The sequence below is a fragment of the Elephantulus edwardii genome, unplaced genomic scaffold (assembly GCF_000299155.1).
Source record: "Elephantulus edwardii isolate Elephantulus edwardi_28Jun2011 unplaced genomic scaffold, EleEdw1.0 scaffold00049, whole genome shotgun sequence".
NCBI classification, from domain to species: Eukaryota; Metazoa; Chordata; class Mammalia; order Macroscelidea; family Macroscelididae; genus Elephantulus; species Elephantulus edwardii.
The window spans coordinates 18,238,914-18,256,629 of NW_006399799.1; the positions used below are offsets into that span (position 1 = coordinate 18,238,914).

The 17,716-nt window shown below is 46.6% G+C and overlaps 1 protein-coding gene across 2 annotated transcripts in view; it reads left to right on the forward strand.

Moving 5' to 3' along the window:
* Positions 1 to 17,716, forward strand: part of ST3GAL3 (ST3 beta-galactoside alpha-2,3-sialyltransferase 3) — a 370,474-nt gene that overhangs the window by 342,364 nt on the left and 10,394 nt on the right. The window lies entirely within an intron of this gene.

Genomic DNA, 17,716 nt, shown 5'->3' on the forward strand with positions numbered 1-17,716 from the left:
CCCCCACATCCAGCTGTTAGCAGCTATCTCCCCAAGGGGGAAGGGTACTGCAGAGTTCAGGTCATTCATCTCCCTGTACCCACGCCTCCAACCAGAGGAGAATGATGACAGCCAGCCCTCCACCACCGGTATGAAGCGAGAGAGAGTTAAGGGTGGGAACAGCTTAACCTGCATGTGGGTGTCTCAGTGCGATTTGGTTTAACTCCACAGCCCTTTAACAAGCAAGGCCAAGTACAGGCAGTATCAGAAAGGTAGCAAGTGAAAGAGAAGACAGAAGTCAGGTCAAGAAATTCAGGTAGGTGGAACAGTGGGCAAGGGGCACACCTCAGAATCAGGCCAAGTGGAGCAGCCAGGCTCCACTGGGTCCAGGCCATTTGCCCAAAGAAAAGAAAGGACTGGGCAGCAATGTGCATGTCTGGCTTCAGTTCAGCCTAAGGCCACGTAGGCCCACTGCTCACACAAACCAGAGAGGGAAAAGGGTGGGCAGGGGACAGCAAGAAGCTAATCTGAGGTATGGCACATGCCGAGGGGCCCACCACTGAGCAGTTTCTATTTCTTCCCCACAGCCTTGACAACATGGTAGAGAAAGCCAGAGGCTTAGAGCAGGTGGTGGGGAATGTAGGGGGTGCCAGTCAAGGTGTAGAATGATATTCTGAGGCACCACAAATAGCTAGGCAAGAAGAGGGAAAGGCATTTCTACTGATTGGTCTCCACAATCAACATTTATTCATCTGGAAATTGGGGTTAGGGGTGTGACTTGAAGCTTGCCTTGAGTACTTACTACCTTGCTATTAACTATTAACCCCTAAGGACACCCCACAGTTTTATAAAGTCTAGGAGCTGAGACTAGTATCCTCAAAGCCTTGTCCTATTGCCATGAGGGATTAGAATTGGGATTGCCAATAGGCCCTTGTCAGAGGGAAGTGGGGAAAAATGCGGTCTGCCTTGGGGAACTCTGTAGAGCCTGAGGACTGCTTTCTCGCTCTGCCTGTCTGCCCACCCCTTCCTGGCACAACCTTTTCCCTGCCCTTGGACCCCTGCCAACGCTTCCTTTTAGGATAGAAGTTTCCACTGGGCAAGGGCCTGATCCCAGCTCCTTTCTTTCACCTCTCAGTGCCCAATCACTGTAAAGGTATGAGATGGTCTGGGATTGGCTCAGACATCAGATCCTGCTTCCTGATGGACAGATTGGCATAGAACAGACAGCCCAAGTAAAGAAGCCAGGCCAAAGGGGTGGGTCAGGGCCCACCTTCCCCAGTAATTCATCTTACTATTCATCCACAAGAGTTAAGGAAAGAAAGAAGAAAGGAAGGAAACCAGCGTTGTGCCCGGGCCTCTCAGGAACCACAAAGAGTCTCAGTTCTTCCAACTCTCAGGAGCTCCTGCCTGGTCTGACCTGGGCACCAGGCAAATCCAAGGTACTAGAACAATCAGAAGAAGGAAGGATGGGGTGAGCGCAGGTTCACCTGCACCCTTGCTGAAGTTTCTGGCCATGTACTATGACCTTGGACCAACCCTGTGTTGGTGAGAACTCCTTCCTAGGGTTTGGCTTGAGGTAAATCAGAAGGGGAGGAGTACCTTGAACTTCCCTGGTACCAGCGACAGAGAACTATTTGAGCCGTTGGCATGAGCTGCTGGAGGGACACCAGTGATGTCTGTGGCTTCCCCTCTCAGCACCCAGGGTGGGTCTATGCTTGCCCTTTCTGTGAGACCTCTGGAGAGGTCTTCTCCACCCAAAGTGAAAGACTGATCATTCCTGAGATCTCTCCCATGTTCTCCTTTTTTTCCCCTGGTGTCTGAGAGCCAGGTAAATGTGGAAAGATTGCCTCACTGGGCCCCCTCCTGACATGCAGTCCCAGCTGTGAGCCTGTGTGCCCTCAGTGATGATTCCCAGAAAACAGCGTCTGGGCTTCTGGAAAGTTCCATGCATTGCCTCACCTGTGGGATCTGGCAGGAGACAGCTCTGTTCTGGAGTCAGGCCAGGCTGGGCTGGGCTCATTAGGCCTCAGTCATGGCTACTGCCCATCACCTGCTTAGTGAGCCTCATTGCTTATAACTTACCTAACTTTCTGGTACCCAGGAGTCCTGCAGGGATATGGAATAGGGAAGGATGTAGAGAAGGAGAATGGAACAACTCAAAACAGCTGGTGTCATGACTGGCCCCTCCTTCCTTCATCCTGTGGGAGCTCCCCTCTTCATCGTTCATATCCATTAATTCTGTACATCCCTGGGAGTAACACAGATAGCAAGTTACAGAAAGGCCTTCATCTCCTAGGTGAAGGTTCCCCAATCGAGGAGCCCTAAGCAAGCCAGTGAGCAGGGTAAGGAGTTCCCAGTAGGCTTTGTATGCGGAAGGTGCCTCAGAAGAGTGCCAGGGGACTAGGTGGAGAGGGTGGCAGAGGGTGGAGCCAGGACGCAGCAGTGCAGCTGTATAGAAGGCCAGGGCGGGGGGAAGGAGGCATTTCTCTTCAGAGGCACATCTGGCATCCATCCCTCCCTGCACTCACTCATTCAGCAGACATCGAGATGTTCGCTGTGCTGTCACTTTGTGGGAGAACAGAGATGGACTGAGCAGACTTGCTGACTGGCAGTCACCCACAGTCAGGCAGGAGAGACTTGCTGGAACTAGACTTCTGATGCAGTGTTGGGGATGCTATGAAGAGGAAACGCCGAGGCCGGCCTCCTGGAGGAAGTCACTTCCAAGCTGTTGGAGTTAGGAGGAGTTATGAGTCAGAGGGCAGTGGGTGGTACAGCAGAGGGAGTAACATGTGCAGATGCCCAACTCAGCTGTGCTCTGACGAGGAGAGTGCGAGTAACACCATATAGACAGAGCGTAGCACAAGGCAGATGGTGTGTCAGAAGCCTGCTAATGTCCCAGATGCTGGGCCTGCACATCCTCCCCGTAGAGTTAGATGAAAGCTGGTGATGGCCTGACTACTGTCCTGAGGAAGGAGCTCTGGGGACAGAGGATACGACAGTGAAGGGCAGAGCTTCCCATTCTATCACACGGTTGTCATTCCTCCTGCCTCTGCCAGCATCTCACCAGGCACAAGGGTATCTGGATCTCAGGGCTGCAGCAGCCCCAGGAGCTGCCCAGCTGGTCCCTTATCCTACCACCTCTCCTTTTTCTTCCACATGAGACAAAAGAGCTGCCTGTTGCTAAGCTCCCTCTGATTCTGGTTGTAAACACAGGTGGTCTTGAGGCCTGGGCTTTAGTTGATGTGGGTGTGACCACAACCCAACGAGGAGACAATCTCAGCACAAACTTGACCTTCACCTGTAATTCAAATCGTGGGAAAGAAAGGGATGGAGAGGGGGAGGAAGAAGACAGGTCTGTGAGGCCAAGCAGGGCATTGAGGGGCCACATCCCTGAAGAGCCAACATGGTTAAATAGAAAAGCAGCTTACACTTTGGGGTCATATACACATGGATTTAAATGTAGGCTGGTCAGGAATAGTTGGTTTACTTTAGGCAGATTGCCTGATGGTGGACTACTTACCTCCATGAAGGAAGGTGCACAGTTCAAAACTACCAGCTGCTGCACAAGAGATAGATGAGCAGTCTCGTCCCATCCAGTTAACTGTCTGTGAGAACCCACTGCAGAGTTGACTAGGAGTTGGTTCCAACTCGATGGTACACAACAACAGCATGCCGGGGACCCAGGTTCAGTTCCCAGCCAGTGACACTCACATGTCGTGCAGCTGTCACCCAGCCCTGGAGGCTTGCCTGTGGCCTTGATGCTGAGCAGGTCTCAGCAGAGCTTCCAAATCAGGGTCGCTTAGGAAAAAAGACCCTGATGATCTTCTCTGAATAAAGTAGTCCATGAGAATGCTGTGGTCACCGTAGTCCAGTGCAGTCAGTCATACGGTGCTGCAGGATGAGGCAGCATTTTATCCATCATGCATGGGATCACCGTGAGCATCTCGACAGCAACTAACAATGTAGAACAGCCTTTCAAGGTGGCTTTTAAAAAGGAAACAAGATTAAATATAAATGAGAGAGCTCTGGTGGCCTAGTGGCTGAAAGTGGCACAGCAATCCTGAAGGCATATGGTTCAAGGCCTCCAGCTTCTCTGCCAGAGAAGGAGGGGCAGTTGCCTCCCATGCTATTAACTGCCTCTATAAACCCACTGGAGGGTCAGCTATTCTGACTCTGTGGTACATAACAACAACAAATATAAATGCTAACTTGGTAAGTTCTCGTTTGTGGCAGTTGTTGTTGCTGTTACTGATGGTAACGAGCCCCGGTGGTGGACTTGGTTGTGTGTTTTGCTGCGAAGTTTTCAGTGGTTCAACTTCAGCAGCTGATCCATAGGAGAAAGGTAGGCAGTGTCTTCCTGTCAAGATTTGCAGCCTCAGAAGCCTGATAGAGGGTCGCTGTGAGTTGAAATTAAGTCAGCGATGGTGGGATTACTGATGGTGGCATTGCTGTTAGAAAAGCCCATTCACATGAACAATGCAGCCATTTTCTATCCACGGAGAACCACTTCCCTGAGGGATCATAGTCAGACTCCCAAATGTTATGCTCAGTGCTCAGACCCTTTGGGGATCCTTTTTCATCCCTGCTACTCTTTCTTGCCCCCAACATGCACTTTTCACTCTGGCTGTGCTGAAATATATGCCCTGTTTCATCTCCAGATCTCACCTGGCTCCTCATGTGAGTCCCCTCCATAACACTCATCAATCTCTGTCATACAGAGGGTTTGTGTATCTGTCAGCTGTCTTAAGATGCTGAGGGGCAGAACCTCTCTTGTTTGTCTCTGAGCCCATCGCCGCCAGCAGTGTTTGAGACATCACTGGTGTATAAAAACAACTAAGTGAGCATGGAAGCTGAGGTCTGGGCAAGGCAGCAACTTCTGGCAGAGTCGGGATTCCAACCAAGGTCTTCAGACTCTCACTCAGGGCTTTTCTACTCAACAAGGCTGCCTCCCTCTTCACTGCCCTGGGAGATCATTCATTTAGATGCAGACCCCTGGTCCTTTCACGCTCCTCTTTCCTCTTCTGTGCATCTCTTTCCTCTTAACCATGTTTGATCTTCCCTCTGCAGCTCCAGAATAATTCTCCTTGATGAAAAAAGGAAAACCAAGTCGTCCCAGGTGGCTCTGCCTCTTTGAGTTGTCTGTCAGCATAACACAGTCAGCCCCAAGCCGACTCCTCTTTTTGTTCAATTACTTTCTCCAAATATAGCTTTCAAAAAGGATTTTTCTTACCCTCTTCTCACAGCATACTTCAAAATAAATTCCAAATGCACTATAAAGTGAAATGTAAAAGTACAACCAAAGGGAAATTTGAAGGAAATAGAATAGAAATCAAATCCCTGGAGGGGAAAGAACTTTCAAGGCATAGAACTGCTAGAAGAAATCAGGCTTGGTAATATATGAAAATTTAAAGCAAGGTTTTTTTTTTAAAAAAAAAAGATTGAATACTACAAAACTTTGAAAAGTAAACTTAGCAAATAGAACAAGAGTTACTACCATGAAAATTGACAAGAAAACCATTAGGACCTTGGCAGATAAAAAGCAAAGAACTTGAACAGACAGGTCATACAGAAATGTAATTGTAAATAAACAGAAATGTGTTTAACCTTCCTAGTGTCAGAGAAATTCATGTAAAGGCAACTAAGTACCATTTCTCACCTTTCAGATTTTCAGAGAATGTGTTAAATTGTTATACAAGATGCTGGCATAAATGCAGGGGTACTAGCCAGAGTGTAAATAGGGACAAACTTTTTGAAAGGAAATAGAATTTGTTACCAAGAGCCATCAGCCAGAGCAAGGGAACTTGTAATTCAGTGAACAGATTTTTATTACAATATCACTTACACTGACAAGAACCAAAGATGACCTAGGGGGTTCAGTATGTCAGCTCGCCTCATTGATGGTCTGTGCAGCTGCAGTGCAGTGATCTGCAGGGTGTGCACACCAGCTTCCATGGCCTATCTGCCCTTGTTCTCTCAGCGTGGGTAAGGGCCTGTGGAAACAGCACGGGGTCCTCTGGAACGGAAATTGCTCTCTTCCTCTGCCACAGCCCACATCATACTTGGAAAGGTGGAGGGTCAGCAAAAGAGATGAAGACCTTCAACCAGGCAGATTGACACACTGACTGCAGCAGTGGGCTCAAGTGTATCAGAGATGATGAGGACAGCACAGGATAGGACAGGGTTCAGATCTGTTGCTCATAGGGTTGCTGTGAGTTGTACTCACTTGATGGCATCTAACAACACTATGGTCCAGGAGTCAGAGTTTTGTTTTGTTTTCAAGCCTGACCTTGCAGGTTGATTTTTAAGACAGGATAGTAAAACACATTTTTATTTAATACTTTGGTAGTTTCATTTATGACTTTTAAATATGTGTAGTCTAAATGTATAGGGAGCTCTGGTGGCCTAGTGGCAAGAAGCTGCACTGTAATCCCAAATGCAGGCAGTTCAAAGCCACTAGCTGCTCTACAGGAGAAGGATAGATAGTCTCCTCCCATGTGATTAACTGCCTCTGAAAACCTTCCGGAGGGTCAGCTGTGGGTCGGTTCCGACTCAGTGCTACACAACAGTAGTCTATATTTTAGACTTGTAGCATGTGGGCATCAATTTCTAAGTCTGTCCATCATCTCACAAGTGTTAGAGGTAGGCCTGTCTGGGTGTGATAGGAATGTGCTAGAGATGAGGTGAAGTATACAGAGGATAGACAGTAAAGGGTGTTGTAGGCTAAAGTTGAGTCAAGGAACCTAGACTATATCATTCAGAATGATTGTAACAGAAGGTAGTTCTGTTGGCTAAGCGGCAAGGACTTGTGCTGCCAACCCAAAGGCACGCAGTTTGAATCCACCAGCTGCTCTGTGGGAGAAAGATGAGTAGTCTCCTCCCCTGTGATTTACAGCCTCTGAAAACCCACTAGAGGACCAGCTATGAGGCAGTTCCAGCTCAACAATACATAACAGTAGTTAGAGAAGCAAACAAGAATTGACTTCATGCCAAGTGTATTATATACCTGATTTAATTATCTTAACACTAAAACCACTATGTACCAGTGTTATTTTTTTGAGGTTGTTAGCATTTAACAGCTTGCTTGGACCCACAATCAACACCAGCAGTCAGGAAATCAAAAGACAAATTGCATTGGGAAAATTTGCTGTCATGGACCTCTCCAGAGTGCTGAAGAGCAACGATGTCAGTCTAGATACAAAGGTGCGCCAAATCCAGACCATAGTCTTCTTAATTACTTGTTATGCTTCAGAGAGTTGGACAATGACTAAGGATGACAGAAGAAGAATAGATGCCTTCACATTGTGGTGCTGGAGAAGAGTCTTGAACATACCATGGACTGCCAAGAAAAGAGAGGGTGAAACCAAGCCTTTTCTTGAAAGCTAGCATTTTGAAGCTCCACCTCACTTACTTTGGGCCCATGACCCGGTCCTTTGGGCCCGGTCCTTGGAGAAAGACATCATGTTCAGAAGGGTGGATGGACAGCACAGGAGAGGAAGACCCCCGATGAGATGGATTGATAACCATGACTGGGGCAATGGGGGTTGATGTGTCAGAATTAGTGAGACTGGCTCAGGTCAGGGAAGGGCTCAGAGCTGTTGTACATAGGGTCGCTATCACAGATAACTCACAGTATACTATGACAGGTTTGGAAGCAGGAGTGGCATTCACTTCCTAAACAACATGCCTCCCGAAACTCTATGAACTTTGATAAATACCAATAGTTGTAGAGGGGCTTCAGGCCTTTTGTTCCTAGGGTTGCCTAAGAGTCGTGCTCCAGACAATCTACAACAACAACCAGTGTTATTATCATCACTCTATAGCTGAGGATAATGATAATCACCTACCTACCCATCGTATTCTAAGTGCAATAGCACTGATCTGTCCATTTGCTGTACAGAGGTAATTCGTGGTTGCTGTGATGCTAAACACTGTGACACTGATATGTCAAATGCAATAATGGTTCCTCCTGGTGAACAGTGTTTGGTGGAGCTCCCAATTAAACTTGGAAGCAGGAGTGGCATCCACTTCTGAAATAGTTTGCCTTTAGAAACCCTATGAACCTGGAGAAGGGATGAAAGTTATACAAGTGTTAAGTTATGCAGGTCTTTTAATCATAGGGTAGCACCGTCTATTATTGCACAGCACTTAAAAACAACAGCCCATTGTATTGGTTTTAACTCCTAGTGACCTTCATTCGAGCTCCTGTAAATCTTTATTTACCCATCTTTTTTTTTCTCAGGAGTAGCCATGATGTCTGAATCACTGACATTTGGGCTAACACATAACATAGCAGGCACCATGCCACCAGGCCTCCTATTGAGAATTGTTGTTGTTAAGTGCCATCAAGTCGCAGGCGACTCATAGCGACCCTATGATGGAGAGTCCTCAATGCTTGGGTGCCTTTCATCCTCTCTCCAGGTTCATAGGGTTTCTGGAGGCAAACTATTATGGAAGTGGATGCCACTCCTCCTTCCAAGCTTGTTTTAATTGGGGAGCTCCACCCCACTCTCTGTCTGCGTTGGGTAGCCAACCATTAACGCATTTGACACACATCAGTGTCACAGTGTTGAGCCTCACAGCAACCATAAGTGACCGCGGTACAGCAACTTGTACACCAGGGCTATACAACCTAGAGGAATGGCAGCCTTCAGGCCCTTTTGGGCTTGAAGCCCCCTGCAGCCTTAACCCCAAGGTCAAGCCTGGCTTGCCTGGCTCCTGGAGACAAAGTAGTTCTTCATGTGCAAAAACTGCTACAGCACCTGCGCACACAGCACCATGCTCTCTCTGGTAACCAGGTCATAGCAGCCCTGGGCAGAGCAAACCTCGGAGAACATGGCCGCCTTCTCTCCCCTCTTCCCCTTTTGGACTTGAAGCCCCCTGCTGAATTAGAAAGGGTAAATAACTTGCTCAGACAACGGTTAGTAGTTGACATGTCAAGGTTCAGAAGTCAACTTAAGCTTTTAACTGTCGTGACAGATTATCTCAGTGGGGCAGCAGAGATACCTAGACCAAGAAGCAGTTGTCCAAACAGAACAAGGCAACATTGTATGATTTAAAATTAAGAATGGAGAGAGTCCAGAATGTATCCTTTCTCTATACCTTTTCAAGCTGTATGCTGAACAGAGCATTCAGGAGACTGTGAAGAAAAATGTGGTATCACAATTGGAGAAAGAATCATCAACAACCTCCATTATGCAGATGACACAACCGTGCTTGCTGAAATTGAGGACTTAAAGCACTTGCTGCACAAGATCAAGGACTGCAGCCTTCAAGATGGACTGCATCTCAACATCAAGAAAACAAAAATCCTCACCATCAAATAGCATCATCATAGGTGGAGAAATGACTGAAGTGGTTTTTTATTTCATCTTGCTTGGATCCACACTCAACACTCTTGGTACCAACAACCAGGAAATCAAAAGACATGTTGCATTGGAAAATCTGCTGTCAAGGACCTCTTTAGAATGCTAAAGAGTAACAGTGTCAGTCTAAAGACTAAGGGCCACCTAATCCAAGCCGGGGTCTTCTCAGTTGCTTGCTATGCATCTGAGAGCTGGACAATGACTAAGGATGACAGAAGAATTGATACGTATGAGATGTGAGAGGCTTTGGGCCAGATAGAACGCCTGCCAGGCAGAGGCCATCTGGGATAGGACCAGGTTCTTTGCCAGACCTGGCACTCAGCAGCAGAAGGGCCTCCAGTGCCCTCCCCCCCATCACAGGGAACTGAGGGAGAGCTGGCTCCTCTGCTTCACTGTCTTCCTCTGGGTATGTGCTTTGTCATGGCCTCTCTGTGCCGTCGGACACTGCCACCACACCCTGTGCTTCACTCTCTTGGCCTCTGTGACACCACTAATAATCATAATAGGTAAGATTTATCGTGCTCTGACTGTATGCCAAACACCAAGCTAGATCTATAAAATGCACAGCACCTCATTTCATTCTCACAGCTATCTGGGAAGTAGGTCTTGTCATTGTTGTTTTATGCATGAGGAATTTGAGGCTTAAAGAGATTAAGTGGGGTGCCCCAGGGTACACAGATGGGGCAGTATCAGCATGCAAACCTTGGTTTTCTAGGCTCCAAAGCCTATGATTTTCCATTGTATCACACTCTCTTGAGTTCTGAACTCATTACTCTTCATTCTCAGTCTCCTCTGTGGACTCCTCCAGGCCCACCTTCCCCTTACATGGGGCTAGTTTCAGGATTCTGTTGGGGTTTTCATCTCTTCTCACCCTTTTCCAGAGATGCTTAATCTGAAGTTGCCAGATCTCTTGATTTCAAGGATCCTGTGGCCTCTGAAATGCTTTGCAAAATGTACCAAGGTACATTTCTGAAAAGAGGAGCATAGAGTTCTCTGTTGTTTTATTTGTTTTATAGGCTGAACTTTTGTTGGTATTTGATTTTTTTATTATGGCTAGAGAACACTGAAATGCCCAACTCATATCTTGGTCTTATTAAGTTTCTCTTTCCCCCACAGCCCTAGAGAAATCACAGCAAGGACAGATGGGAAATCAGAGCAGCACTGCCAGCTCTCTACTTAATTATGGCTGTAGGACCCAAGATCCACACACATGACGCCTTTCCCTCAGAGGCCCAGCATCACTGCCCTCAGCATCTGCTGGCTGTTGACGTGGTGCTGGTGGTGGTAGTGGTGGTGGTGGTGGTGGTGTTAGGTGCCATTCAGTTGACTAGGGCTTACAGTAACTGTACTGTTATTGTAGGGAGCTCTGATGGCCTAGTGGCAAGAAGCTGTGCTGCAGTCCCAAAGGATGCAGTTCAAATCCACCAGCTGCTCTAGGGGAGAAGGAAGGGCCATCCCCTCCCATGCGATTAACTGCCTCTGAAAACCCACCAGAGGGTCAGGTATGGGTCGGTCCGACCCGACAGTACACAGCAACAACTGTTCCCATGCAATCAGTGTCCTAGTTTGCCCTTTTCACACAGGCAAAAGAATTATGCCAGGCAGAAGAGACTAGAGGGGGGATGGTACCCAAATACCATGGTGGCACATTGTATAGAAATCTTGGGGTTTCTTGGGAGAGAAGACTTGGTGCATTGAGCATTAAAGTGTAGGCCAAAAAGGGAGTTCTAGTGGTCTAGTGGCAAGAAGCTATACTGCAATACCAAAGGCACATGGTTCGAATCCACGAGATGCTCCACTGAAGAAGGAAGGGCAGTCTCCTCCTGTTCCAGTCAGATCCAATTCGACGGTACACATAAAAATAATTTTTTTTAAGTAAGTGTAGGCCGAAGCTTTTTATTAGAGCACAGGAATGAGAAGGGAAAGACAAGGCATAAGTGAAGGTAAAATAGTAAAGATCAATTTATTAGAAGGTTACATCCCCAAAGGGACAGACCTCTCTCCTTGAAAGGAAACATGGAGGAGAGGCTGCAGCACTACTGAGGTGAGGCTCTATTGATGGCCTCCTTCTCTGAATGGGCCTCAGGGCCGGAGTCTGGGCCAATGAGACGATGCTATCGAGAGTTCAAGCTTATTGAGTGGTTCTCATTCTGGTCTCTGATGCCATTCGTGTGCCCAGTGTCCACTACTAACGTCACTCATGCACCCATAGCACCAGTTCTGTGCATGTCAGTATTGGCTTCCTGGTTCTGATAGCTTCATTTTTCTTTTCTTTAATTTTTTTTGTGTGTACAATCAAATTGGATCTGTGTACAAGAGGAGATTGTCCCTCCTTCTCCATCAGAACATCTGGTGGATTCAAACTGCTCACCTCTGGGATTGCAGTGCAGCCTCTTGCCACCAGGCCACCACAGCTCGCCTGATAGCTTCATTTTCCAAGCATAAACTTTTGCCTCTTTTTTTGGTTCTAGTCCCAGCACTAGGAACAACAGGTTGAAATCTTGCCCTGTCATGTACAATCCTCACCACTTCTCCCATTCTGACTTGTCCATTGTTGCTGTCATTGTGTCAGATCATCTCATTGAGGATCTTCCTCTCATTTGCCGACCATCTCCTTTTCCCAGCTTGATGTTTGTTTTTCCAAGAAGTAATACCTCTTCATAACCTGCCCAAAGTGTGTGAGATGAAGTTTCATCATCCTTGAATCTAAGGAGCACCACCCTGATTGTACTTCCTCCAAGACAGATCTGTTTGTTCTTTTGGCAGTCCATAGTATATTCAGCACCCTTGACAACACAATTTAAAGGCATCAGGTTTTTTCAGTCCTTTATAGTCACTGCAACTTTCACATGTATAAAAACAAGGGAAAAGTCCCTCGTTTACCCAGTGGCTTGGATAAGACACGCCTTAGTCTTTAAACTGGCAACCTTGCTCTTTAGCACTTTGAAGCAGTCCTTGACAGCCAGTTTGCATAATGCAGCACTTCTTTTGATTTCTTGGCTGCTGCTACCATTCCAGCAAACTGACAGAGTGGCTGGCTGCCGGTACTAGGTAATAAGAACATCTGAGCCCTTAGCACAGTGAGCAGAGACCTTAGAAGGGATTCCCAGATGCCAAGCCTGCTCCAACATAGCAGGTCCTGCCTCACATCACCCACCATTGCATAGAAGCAGGAAGTCAAAGAGTTTTAGTACATAGAAAAGACCCAAATCTATTGTTTCAGAGCAGGTGTCTCATGTCATGGGAAGAACTAGGCTCTGGAATTGAATCGCAGTTCATCTCTCTCTTTACCTCAGTCCCCTCAGATATAGGAGACAGGGCACTATTCACACCCCTAAGCCACTTGGTTGTTAGGTGCTGTCACGTGTAACTCATAGCAACCCTATGAACAACAGATCTGAACCCTGCCCTGTTCTGTGCCATCCTCATCATCTCTGGCATATGCGAGCCCACTGCAGCAGTCGCTGTGTCACACCATCTGGTTATCGAAGAATAAATCCTCTTTGATATTTTAAAAGCAGAGAACAGGTCTCATTCATCTCTGACCCAGGCTTCCAGCTCAGGTCAAGGACATTGGAATCTCTGTTAATGCTGATTATCTAGCACCACAGACTTCAAGTGGGACGAGCAGTGATGATGATGGTTGATGGCAAAATGGGCCTCCGTCCTGGTGTTAGGACCCTTGAGTTTTAATCTGGACGCAGTCACTGTAGGCTGTGTAACCTTGAGCATGTTACTATGCCTTGAATCCCAAGAGACGTAAATAAGGTAATTTCATGAAAACTATCCTGGAGCTTAGCACACACTCCCAGCTACACCCATTCCTGGCTATCCCTTCCCTTTCGCCTCCCCTCTGTTCCTGGGCAGCCCCTATACTTTATCCCTCCTCTAGGGGTGTGTGGGGCAGGCGTGGGCAAGAGCCCTAGCTGGGAACTGTTGGGGCCTGCCAGGTACGGAGAAGGGATAGGGGTGTACTTTGCTTGGTACAGGCTGGCACCCACTCCAGTTCTGTGTAGGGTCTTGGCCATTTCTCCTTTCTTCCCTGTCCTACTGGGTCCTGTCACCCACACGCAGGTACCCTATGTGCATGCTCGCGCTCTCTCTCTTTCACACACACATACACATATCTAGAACGAAAGATGTGCTTATCAAGAGGAAGAGCTCATCTAGCTGGGACTGAGACTCAAAGAAATTGGCTCCAGGAGGTATCCTTTGAGCTGAGCCTTTATAAAGAGAGACAGAATTAGCAAGAAGATATGTTCCATAATGTGGATAGACACAAGGAAACAGTGGCTGGAGCAAAGAGTGGAGGAAGCTGAGGTACTGGCTGCAAAGAGCTTGCTGCTGATGGTGGTGGTGGTGGTGATGATGCAGAAACTCAGGACAGATTTCATCTCTCTGGAGGTCAGCATTACCTGATGCCCACTTACTGTCCAGTGCTAGGTTGGACCCTGAAGCTGATGTGAACCCTGCACTGTGGAATGGGGCATCACAAAGCGCGACTGATGCTGATAATAATAATGACTTAACATTTACTGAATGTTAACCCTGGAGTAACAAGTCTACATGCGTTCTCACTCAGTTCTCTCATCCATTAAGTAAATCCTGTTGCTGTTAGGTGCCATCACATTAACTCATAGCAACTGTGCATACAGCAGATTGACACTGTGCCTGACCCACACCCCCCTCACAATATGCTGTGTGTTAGTGGTGGTTGCCATCACTGTCGGGCCTCTTCTCTGACCCTCCACCTTCCAAGCATGGTGTCTCTCTCCATGGACTAGCCTCTCCTGACAACATACCCAAAGTACATTGACACAAAGTCTCATCGTCTGTAACAAACATCTTGGCTCCACTTCTCAAACAGATTTGTCTGTTCTTTTGGCTCCCTGTGGTTTATTCAATACCCTTCACCAGCAGCACAATTCAGAGACATCGGTTCTAGTAGCCCTGTTTTCTCTGTAAGGAAACTAAGACACTTGTCCAGTGATGCCAGTGTGAGAGACCAGAGCAGAGACTAAATCTCAGGGCCAGGAAATTTTATCACTTCCCAGAACCTTGAGATAAGTTCTACCTTGAGGTGAAGGCTGTTAGAGAAGACACGAGGGAAGAGGAAGTGCTGTGTTGTCAGAAATGAGTTGGTCCTTAGCTTATAAGGTGGGTTGTTGTTGTTGTTTAATGCCGTCGAGTCGTAGACGACTCATAGCGACCCTATGAACGAACAGCCTGAGCACTGTTCGTACATAGAGTTTCCAGAGGCAAGCCATTTTGGAAGTGGATGCCGCTCCTGCTTCCAGGCTTGATTTAGTCGGGAAGCTCCAGCCAACACTGTCCACCATGGGTACCCATTACCAAGATTGGCACATCACTGTCACAGGCTTCAGCATCACAGCAACCAAGAGTTACCTCTGTACAGCAACACACAGACCAGTGCTATACCACCTAGAAGAATGTTTGTCAGGAAGACAATTTGAACCTGGCCGAGGGCCACAGATGACAATCACCCACCTTCGGCTTGGTAGCACAGCTCCTTCCACTAGGCCAACGTAGCTCTATCTTGGTCATCGTCATTATAAGGTGGGTAGGTGAGGAAAATGTTTGGGACAGATAGAGCAGCAGCGTCAAAAGCACCAACGCATGGATGAGCAAACAGCGACCTTCAGATGGGGCTGAAATTGAAATTGGAGAAGCAGACAGGGTTTTCTATACCAGAAAAAGAACTTGAGTCTTTTGTAAGTAGTGCTTTTAAGATCTGTTTTGTTTATAGTAAGATCATTCAGGTAGTGAGAAGAAATAGTTGGAAGGGAGATGGCTCTTTCAAGGCCTTCATTACACATTTATTGACTAGCTGACTAGAATTCAGTAGTTGCTGTGTACTGTTACTGTGAGTTGCTGTGAGCATGTTCCGCTCACCAGAAGGCTGGTGCAAACGGTCCGTTGGGATGTCCAGATAAAAGATGAGATCTGAGTTTAAGGGGGCAGCAATGAGTGGAGGAGGAAAGCACAGGTCTGTGGGATACTTAGGAAATAGAACTGAAAGTACTAGATGATCAGGACGGACAGGGTGGTCTCGAAAGACAGAGTGAAACCTCAAGTGGATTCACGTGTTTTTGGTTTGAAAGATTAGGATGGACAGTAGAGGGCCGTGAACATCGGGGAGGCAGCAGAACTGGAGAAACTTATGTAGTGAATGAACTAGATGTTCATTCACACATTAAGTTCCAGTACATCTGTGTTAACAAAAGACTTCTAAAATATAATTTTTAGGTCTTTTATGACATTTTATGTCATTGTGTTTTTTAACTAAAACCTGTTATGAACTTAGGCCCCGCCCCGCTCTACCTGATGTTTCCACTCTTTTAAATGTTGTTAGGTGCCATCACATTTATTCCAACCCTGTGCACAGCAGACTGAGCACTGGCCAGGCCTGCACCCTCCTGCGGTCGCTCCTGGGCCAGCTCGCCGTTGCGGTACCATGTCAACACACATAATTGAAGGTCTTCTTTTTCCGAAGACCTGCTTTGCTGAGGATACCCTTTCCCAGAGACTAGCCCCTCTCTCCTGGGGGAGCTCCAGTGGTGTGGTCCGTAGCTGCATGCCTCCTTCTGCCAGTTCAGATCCATCCGCAGCTCCGAAGGAGAAAGATGGGCATCCAGCTTACAGCCTTGGAATCCCACCGAAGTGCTGCTGTGAGTCAGAACCGACCCAGCGGCAGTCAGCGAGTGAGTCTCCTGATAACATGTTTACACATGAAGTCTTGTCAGCATCACGTTTACGGAGCATTCTAGCGGTACTTCTTCCAAGATAGAGATGTTTGTCCTTCTGGCAGTGTGTGACGTATTCAGCAGTCTTTACCAGCACCACAATTCAAGTGCATCGGCTCATCTTGTGTATTTTGGATTAATTTTCCAGCTTTCACATGCATGCGAGGTGATTGAAAATGCCATGCTTTGGGTCAGCCACACTTTAGTCCTCAAAACAACTTCTTTGCATTTTATCTTTTATTATTATTTGTGCATGTACCATCAAATCAGATCTGACTAGTACAGGAGGAGATTGTCCCCGCTTCTCCAGCAGAGCATCTGGTGGATTCGAACCAGGCACCTCTGGGATTGCAGTGCAGTTTCTTGCCACTAGGCCACCAGAGCTCCCTGCTTTTTATCGTTTTTAAATAATACTTCGACAGATTGTTTTGATTTTTTTAAAAAATAAGACCTCATTCTGATTACTCTGAGAAGAAAAAAATTTGGAGGTGTGAGGTGTAATAAACAACTTTGAGACTTTCTTGAGGTAAAAGTGTGTATTGCAAAAAAAGCAATCCAACAATTTCTACATGTTTAATTTAGTGGTACTAAATGGTTAAACTTCATGTTGTGTGGTTGTCATTGTTAGGTATAAACTCTGCCTGATCCTGCATATCCTTTTCCAAATTATTTTATCACCATTAACATAACCTCAATACTCCTAAATCTCTCCTTTTCCCCCTCAGTCCCACCAGTGAGTAGTCTGGTTTTATCTTTTTTTTTTTTTTTTCATTTCCGTGAGACCTACAGTATTTATCCTTCTGTGACTACCTTATTTCACTCAGTATAATGTTGTACAATTTATATTGTAGCATATATCAGGCCTTCACTTACTGTTGTGACTGTGTATATACCACATTTCTTTATCCATTCATCTGTTGATAGATTGTTTCTACTTTCTGACTATTGTGAAAAGTGTTTCCATTAGTACAGGTCTTTTGTATGCTCAGAAATCCTGTATCTGAATTCAACTCCTTGAGGACCCACCAAACTGTCTTTCACAGTAGCCATACATTTTACATTCTGACCAGCAGTGGATGAGAGTTCCAATAGTTTCTTCACAACCGTAATAGCACTTGCTGTTTTCATTTTATCATTGTCATTTTAATAACACTAGGATGGTATCTGATTATGGTTTTGGTTTGCACCTTGCTTGGAAAAGTAGAGGGTCTGCAAAAGAGAGGAAGAGTAGCAATGAGATGACTTGACACAGTGACTGCAACAATGGGCTTGAAGGTGGCCGAGGCTGTGAGATGGTCCAGGATCAGCAAGGTGCAGCTTGGTGCAGTTGTTTGCAGGGTCACTATGGGTTCAAGTCAGCTTGGCAGCAGCTAGCTGACAGCGCTGTCATCTAAAGATGCTCTGGCCGTATAGCCCAGAGAGTGGTGCTTCCAAATGAAAGGCCTCACATGTCTGAACTGAGGAATTGGCAGATACAGAGGAATTTAAAGAAATAACATATGAGCAAGAGCCTATGGTGATGAAGAAGTTCAAGCTGCTTTGAAGGAAATAGCAAAAAATAAGGCCCCAGGAATAGATGGTATACCAGTTGAAGTATTTCCGATAACAGAT